The sequence below is a fragment of the Mus caroli genome, chromosome 13 (genome assembly GCF_900094665.2).
Source record: "Mus caroli chromosome 13, CAROLI_EIJ_v1.1, whole genome shotgun sequence".
NCBI lineage: Eukaryota > Metazoa > Chordata > Mammalia > Rodentia > Muridae > Mus > Mus caroli.
Window position 1 is genome coordinate 37640477 of NC_034582.1, and position 8700 is coordinate 37649176.

Below are 8700 nucleotides of genomic sequence, written 5' to 3' on the forward strand. Positions count from 1 at the left end.
AGGAGGAGGAGGAGGAGGAGAAGAAGAAGAAGAAGAAGAAGAAGAAGAAGAAGAAGAAGAAGAAGAAGAAGAAGAAGAAGAAGAAGAAAGAAAGAAAGAAAGAAAGAAAAGAAGAAAAGTTGGAGATATTCTGATTATGAAGATTGAACTTGCCTCAAGAAATCCATTACCCCTAATCAGTAGGAACTAGTCTAAAGAGATATACACCCATTTCCCCTCTAATATGCTTTGTTTCCTACCTAGTATTGGGTAGTTAGAAGGGATTGAGGTGGAAGGGCAGGTAGAGATATAAGAACACAATGAAAATATAAGATATATGAACCCAATAAAATAGCTAAAAACCCGTATCGCCTACAGGGAGAGGGAGCCCATATGGCACCAAACCCCATTCTCTTCTGAGTCTGTGCATTTATCCATCACTGCTGCTGACACCAGATTCTAGCTTCTTTGACCTTTCAACTTAGACTTGATAGCAGTGGTTCTCCTGGAACCACCAAGGCTTTCTTCACACCTGATTAGGACTGGTGAGGCTTCTAACTTCCTGGACTAGGAGACTGGTTGTCTGTCCTGTCTATCATTGAGCTATCCAGACCCCTACTGAAAAGAGGGAGTAAACTACAGAAATAAATGGAGCAAACACCTTTGAAAGCTCTTGAATGCAAAAGTGCAGAGATTTTTGTGGCTGGAACAGAGTGAGAAAATGAGGGAAAGTTAGAGAAGAAGCTAAAGAGGTGATAGATCTGGTTCTCTGGAGCCTACAGGCTCTTGAGGAACTGTGGCCGTAAGCTGTGAGGGACATGAGAATCTATTCGATGGTTGTGAGCAGAGGGAACATGTAACACACACATTGTGGGTGTTATATTGAGACAGCAGTGAAGGAAATAAGAGGGAGAATGTTTGGAGATTCACAAAGACTTGTATTTTAGTGAACTTGCTGCAAAGACAAAATACTAGACTTCAACCATGAAAAAGGGTTATGAGTTTCATATTTGAGTTCATGGTTTCTGAGGTGTTATTCCTCCTTGATAAGGACACACCTAAGAGCATATTCTCAGTCATCTATTTCCTCCAATTAGGTTCTACCTCCTCCTACCTTTCACCACCATGCTTAGAATTCCTCAGGGAATGATTCATTCATAAAGTCAGCATGCTAAGGTCTAATTCTTTCTGGGAAAATTCTGGAAGACACAAAGATATGTGTTACTATCCTAAGTGTTTCTTAACCTAACCAAGTCCACGGTCAAGATTAACTACTCAATTTCCAGGCTAAATATGCCAGTCAGAAGTCTGAAGGCTAGGCTAGGAGGGCATTCAGCATGCCTGACTTGTCATTTAATTCACAATGTGATGGTCAAGTCTTGGTTGTCCTTTCAGTTGGATTAACAAACTCACAAGAAATTCTAACACACATTCTGGGCTGTGTCTGTGAGAGTATTTCTTGACATGACTAGTATTTAGCCCAGCCAACTGAAGGGGAAAGACATTTTCATTAAAAACTCAGGATATAAAAAGGACCATTTGATTGTAATCAAGCACACTGGCAATAACTTTTAATGTTTGAGAGATGGGGTCTATGGGACATCATTTGCCAACAACTCCAAATTGGAACTGGGATCTTAAATGTGTTAATTTGTGATGTCTAGCTGGGGTTTTGTTGTTCTGTTATAGGATATTTCCATTTAAGTTCTTCATATAGTGTGTGTGCATAGACTTTTAGGACTCTTTTACATGTGTATGTTTTTGTGTGATTTTATTCAAGATATCTTCAGTGTTAGTTATCTGTTTCTTCCCATATTTATTCTTTTACCCTTTTCTCCATTACTATCACCATGAAACTTTTCCTGGAAAAACCCAAACATTAGTCACTGTGAACCGTTTATATAGCTGTATAGTATGCTTCCTTCCTTGGCATCCCACTCCCATAGTCCTAGTTAATTTCCTGACCACTATAGATATTTCTAAATAGACACACGTTCCTGAAGATTTAAGGCTAACATCTAGTAATAAGAGCAAACACACATTTGCCTCCTTAGGTCTGTATTATCTCGCTCAGAATGGTTGTTTCTAGTTCCCCCCATTTCCCTTTGCATTTCATAAATGCATTTTGGTGGAAGCTGAATAATATTCCTTTGTATAAATGTATTACATTTCATTATCCATTGACCAGTTGATATGTCTAGACTGTATCTATTTCTTCATTAGTGTGAGTAGAGCAGCAATTAACATGAATAGGTATACCTATAATATAGAGTCCATGGGCTATATAACCAAAGGAGATATCTGGATTGTGCTCTTGATTATTCTCCAGAATTTGGCAGTAAGACCCTATTGCTGAAGATAACATATACTTACGTCATAGAACATGCTGGCATTTACCTGGAAGCTTCATCCTATTGAATTGCTTCCACTGTCCCCCTTGAAGTTACTATTATGCTACTGGAGGAAATAAAATAATCACCATTCTTATGCAGTTATGGATTCTGCATATCTTACTGGCAAGATATGTCCACAGGTGTAATCATGACACAGATGTCACAGGAGTAACCAAACCACTTTCTGATTAGATTAAAGACCCACTCCACAAGTTTGAAACCATACCTGGCACTAGTATTAGAGCCAAGAAATTATGGCTAGGCAGCTCATAGGCTCAGGCCAGACAAAATTAAAGCATGAGAGGGAAGGTGGGCAGGAACTATTACTCCTGCTTAAGAAACTATTGATAGGTGATAGCTGCTGGAAGAAAGAATCAGTTTTCTTTAAGGGCACTGTTAAGGGTGGTTAGGCTACTGTGGTGTTCTGGGTGAGTAGGTCCCCACAAGCTCATATATTTGAATGCTTGGTCCCCAATTGGTGGAATTGTTTGGGAAGGATTAGGAGGTGTGGCCTTGTTGGGGTAGGTGTGTCTTTAGGGTTAGACTTTGATGTTTCAAAAGCCCATACCTTCCCCACCTAGATCTCTCTCTCTCTCGTTGTGTTTGAAGGAATAAACTCTCAGCTACTCCTTCAGCACCATGCCTGTCTATATTGCTGTGTCCTCTGACATGATGGTCACGGACTTATCCTCTGAAACTATAAGCTCCAATAAACTATTTCTTCCATGAATTTCCTTGGTCATGGTGTCTCGTCACAGTAATAAAAAAGTAACTAAGACAGCCAAACTGCAGTGAAGGCCACACATCCAAAAGAATATGTGCGGTGCAAACTGTACTTGATAAATTAAAAAAAGGGGGGGTGGTAGTGAAGTAAGGGATAGGTGAGGAAGAAGTCAGGGAAGGGGTGAATATAATAAAATGCATATATTAATTTTTTTTCAGAAATAGCAAATATGAGGAGAGTAAAATAAATTAACTCTGTAAGTAAAGAAGAAATTGCATGCAATGTATTCTGTGCCTTTTTATTTCACTGAAATGCGTCTATCCCAATTTTTGAGTTTTCTCTTGTTTATGTAAATGTAGTATGCTTTTAAACCTCATAGTAGAAGAATATGTTGGTGAAACCTTATATCAAAAATATCAAGAGTAGGAGCCAATGAGCTGGCTTAGTAGGTAAAGACATTTGATGCTAACTATGTGAGCCTGAGCTTGATGCTGGGTGAGTACTGATATGGTAGAAAGGAGAGGTGACTCCCCAAAGTTGGCCTCAAACCTGCATGTGCAACCCATTATATATGTATAAATAAATAAATAACATAAAAAAGAAACAGGTGACAGCTTTTAAAATGCCATTTAAATCTAGAAGTTCCCTTTCTTTCTCTTTCTGTGAGCTGAGACATCCGCTATTAACTCAGCCTGAAGATCATATTTTTGGACTTCCTCGTTTAAAAAATGGTGACGTTGCTATTTTTAAACTCTTTGCTGTGGCAGAAGACCAGAACTTCTCCGTGCCCAAACAACTGCAGCTTCTGCAGAGCTGAACTGGTTAAGCCACAAGTAAGAGCTTAGTTCTGTCCTGTTCTGTTCTACCGCCCCACTTCCCTCCTACCACCAAGGAGCTTGCTTTCAACTTTGCATGTAAGTTTCTGAGAATAACAATGGAGGAAAGCCTTCCAAGTTCTCAGTAATCATTAACCACTTCTAGGCAGGCATAACCTTCTGCCTCTTAGCAAAGCTCTCTCTGGAGAAGTTCCGGGAGGAGCCATCAACTAGGGCAGACAGGTCCAAAGCCAAAGGGCAAGGTGGTGTCTGCAGCATCCCAAGAGGAAGAGTACATGGCCACTTTATGGAACCTAGTGTCTGTGAGTGGCAGGGTAACCCCCCAAGGACTTGGGAGATGCCCCTCTAGAAGAAAGCTGTTAGAAGTCTCTGGTAGCACTCTTAGGCTTGGTCCCAAGCTTATCAGCTGGCTCATATTTACTTTACTCTCTCCTTTTCTCTTGGTGCAAGAATGATGCCAAGACATTGGCACATGTGTGTACCTACAGAGGTGGACCATAAGGCTGGACTCTGAGATAATATTGTTTATCATTTCTAGTGTGATACTACTAAATCTTTGCAGCTGTGTTTATCTGTGTTTCCAGACTGGGCTGCCATGTGTGCCCGTGTGTGTGTGTGTGTGTGTGTGTGTGTGTGTGTATTAGTTTACTTTGGGTTTTCATAACAAAATGACATAGGGTGATTGAATTACCATCCATCTGCCTTTTAACACAAAATCCCAAGACTCTACAAAAATATAAAATACAAAAATACAAAAATTAAAAATCCAAAAGCAAGGCCTCAGTGGGGTCATTTCTCTCACAGCACTCTCTGTGATTTGGGGGCAACCTGCTTCTTGCTGTGGTCTCATGTGGGCAGACTTCTGTCTTGACTGTGTCCCAGTCTCTCTCTACTAGATGCCAGTTACCAGGGGATATGGCTCACCTAGATGACCTCACTGTACCTCCGTTTACTTCTTTAAGATCTTGTCTTGAAATGTGGTCACATTCTAGGGATACTGGGGGTTAAGACTTCAATATATAAAATTTGGAAGGACACAAGTCAACCTGAGAGGGGAAGATACACACACATAGCCATAAATAATGTATATAGAGTCTATAAAAATAAAATATACTATATTTTCATGGCTAATTTTTATGTCAATTTGTAACTGAAACTGTGTGTGTGTGCGTGTGCGTGTGCGTGTGCGTGTGCGTGTGCGTGTGCATGTGTGTGCGTGTGCGTGTGCGTGTGCGTGTGCATGTGTGTGTGTGTGCATGCTTGCATTAGAGAGCTTCTAGAGACATTTAACTGACCAAGAAATACCCATCCCTAATGTGGATGGTATCCTCCCTATGGGCCATGGTTTTGAGCAGTATAAAAAGGAGCTAGTGAGCTAAGTACCAGTATTCTTCATGTTCTGTTCCTAATGCAGTCATGGTGTGACCAGCTGCCTCATGTTCCTATACTGTGTCATCCCATGATGATGGATGGTGCCCCTTTCCCTCCCTAAAAATAATGATCCCTCCAAATAAACTCTTACATTGATTGCATTTTTTTTTATAAAAAATCAAATATGTTGTCATAGTAGGAGAAAGGCAACCAACATATGTAGTAAATAAAAAGTGTAGTCTACTTTATATTTCATGCATACACGTGTATATTCACAGGGGCTCCATGCAATGGAGCTCATATGATTCCGGGATACTGTCTGGTTTATGCTTGAAATTCCTCATGTCTGTAGAAATACTGAGCTTCTTATTGTGTAAAATAGTTGTGTATCACATCTCCACACCACCCTCTCTTCAGCAAGCACACACAGTAACTGTAACTTCATGTTCTCCGCTCTCCCACAACCTTAATGTTCTGCAAAATACCGAGCAAGACAGGCTCCACTGACCCTCTAACCTGGCCATTTCTGTCCAATAGGATGATATTGGAAGCATTTTCTCTGGAAGGAGATTACAACCCTGTAGCCTGATAGTCCACGTAGAAGGATGTAGTGTATAGGGCTGTGGAAGGCAAGTGGCTTTTTATACTTTTGTTTCCTGGAAATTCCTCTATAAGAAAGCAGGACAGGTGACCACAGCAGGGATCTCTCACACTGTGGACTTCTGTTTAGGCTGAGGAAGTAGGAACCTAGCCAAAGACCAGGAAAAGCCAGTGCTTCTGGTTAAAGATAACTGGAAAGGCATTTTAAGAGCTAGTTTGTCTACTGGGAACAACAGATAAGTTAAAGGCCTGGGGATTAAGCCAAATTCATCCCTGTCAAATTTTGTTAGGAAACCATAAATGACATAAAAACAGGCAACTGTGGTGTATTTGAAAAGATGTATTCCAGGCAATATTGACTCTCCCCTTGACCTATCATCAAAATGGACAGAAAAGGAGTTTGTTCTTCACATTTATCTATACTTTACTACATGAATTGACCTGTTTAAAGAGTCTTATATAGGTATTAGTTTATCTAGGTCCTTGCTACTTAAAGTAGGGTCAGCAGCTGCACCTTTGGGGAGTGTGCAGCAAACACTACTCTAACATACAGAACCTCAATCTGCCTCTAATTTTGTCTTGTATTTACTTTTTTTTTTTTTTTGAGGCAGAGTCTCACATATCCCAGTCTGGCCTCAAATTCACTATGTCCTTGAGTTTTTGATCACCTGTCTGCCACATCCTAAACCACTTTTCTGTAGTATTAGTGACCCAAGACAATCTTCCTGCATTTAAGCACTCTATCAACTGGGCTATATCCCCAGCCCTCACAGTCTGCGTTTTGGTAGGATCTCCCTTAAACCCTACTCATATTAATGTTTATAACTCAGTGACTCTAAAGGCCTAATGCTGCATTAGTGACCTTTCTGGCTGCTGACTACATACAAACAAAGTAGAAGATGGGGCCGGAGAGATGGCTCAGCCATTAAAGGCTAGACTCACAACCAAAAATATAAGAAAGTAGAATATGGCTGTCCACTTAGTGCTGTTTTCAAGCAGAACCCATTTGCCAGACTAGGAAAGGGAAACATGGCCTTCTTCCAGTTTATACTGTGTTGTCAGGGCTATCATTTGCCTTGTCATATCTACATACTGTGCTTTCTTGAGTCAGCTACTTGGCTTTCTGTGATTCAATTTTGCCTTCTAGAAAAAGGAATTTAAATATGGTGATACACGCATATGGTCCCAGAACCTGGGTGGTAGACCGCAGAGGGTCTGTTACACTGTGAGTTCTGGGCCAGAAGACTGTCTCAGAAAGCAAAACAAAAATTAATCAAAATAAAACAAAACCAACAACAACAAAAAAATTGTACTAATCTCAGGGAGCTTTAAATTGATTAACTCTTGTGAAGTACCTGGTACTGTCCCTGGTAGACAATAGGAGCTTAATAATGGCAAGATAAGTACCCAGCGGGACCTGTACAAAGACTTAGGTTATTAGGCTGAGAACTGATATGATGTCTTCTTTAAAGGCATTGCCTGCTTTTTTCAAATCATTGATGCACTGTCTGCCTTAACGTTCTTTAGGTTGTTGTTTAAAAAACAAGCAAACAGCTTTCCTTTGGCTTACAGATGCTTTTGCATAGCAAGGACATGGAGCGCCCATTGTAACGGAGTTAGGCAATGAGTAAGTTTTGGGGCACGCCCCAGGAGGGTATGTGCTACCTGGAAAACACAGTATGAAAAGGGGAAGGGGAGATGGCGAATTAATATCGATATTTAACGGAGGGGGTTTGGGGGAAGCTTTACTGATTAGGGACAAGTTGAGAGACCTAACTAGGCAAAGACGTGAGGAACGGGGTAGCAAGCTAGTGAGAGTCTGGTACTGGGAGAGATTTTGAGGAATGCAGGTAGGTAGGTAAGTGCAAATGTCCTGAGTCCTGAACTTGTCCAATACGCAGGGACTTTCTACAAGGTCATGGTAGACGGAACAAAGTGAACAAGTGAGAGACAGGGCCTCAGTGGTGAGGGGTTAAGTTACCAGGCAATGATGTTGAATAGATGAATATTTTATGTATTTCATGGCAAAATCAGGGTGTAGGAACTGAAACCTGGAGGCAGAGTTGCTTGTGATGGAAGGACAAGGGGAGAGTTGGTGACAGCCAAGGAAAGGGCAGAGGTGTGAGTGGTAGGGACATCTTAGGGACACTTATATTAGAGACAGAGTCTAGGAAATTCACTGAATAATTAGATGTTGTAAGGTGGGAGTCCAGATAAGAGGGAAGGCTGTAATGTTGTTGGGCTGAACAATTATAAAAATAAAGTTGCTGTTTAACAGTTGGGGGAGGAATTGATGTGGGAGTTAACCTAGGCACCTGGATTTGGATGCACGAAGTTCATTTTGCTCAACTGAAGTCAAGGCTAACAGGAACGAGGCAGGAGCAGCAGGCTGGCGTTCAGAGATTATAGCCATGTAACTGGCTTGGCTCATTAGTTAATACAGATAGGCAGAGAAAGGGCATTTGGAAGATGGGGTTGAGGAAGAGGAAGTAACCAAGGAGATGGGGGAAATCCTCTGTTAGGGTGGAGAAGAAACAGAGGTTCTGGAAGCCAAATGAAGGAAGTGCTTCAGTGCTTTCGGACTGTTTGAACATGAAGTAATTGGAAATTGGCTATTAGATTTCATCATAAAGAAACCTCTGGTGGATTTTATAAGAATTGTTAATGTGGAAAGGAGAGAAAAAAAACCAGATCAGACTTGGGTAAAAAAAAAAAAAAAAAAAAAAAAAAAAAAAAAAAAAAAAGAGAAAAAAAAAAAAAAAAAATAAGAATAGATACAAATTTTGAAAGTCTTTTG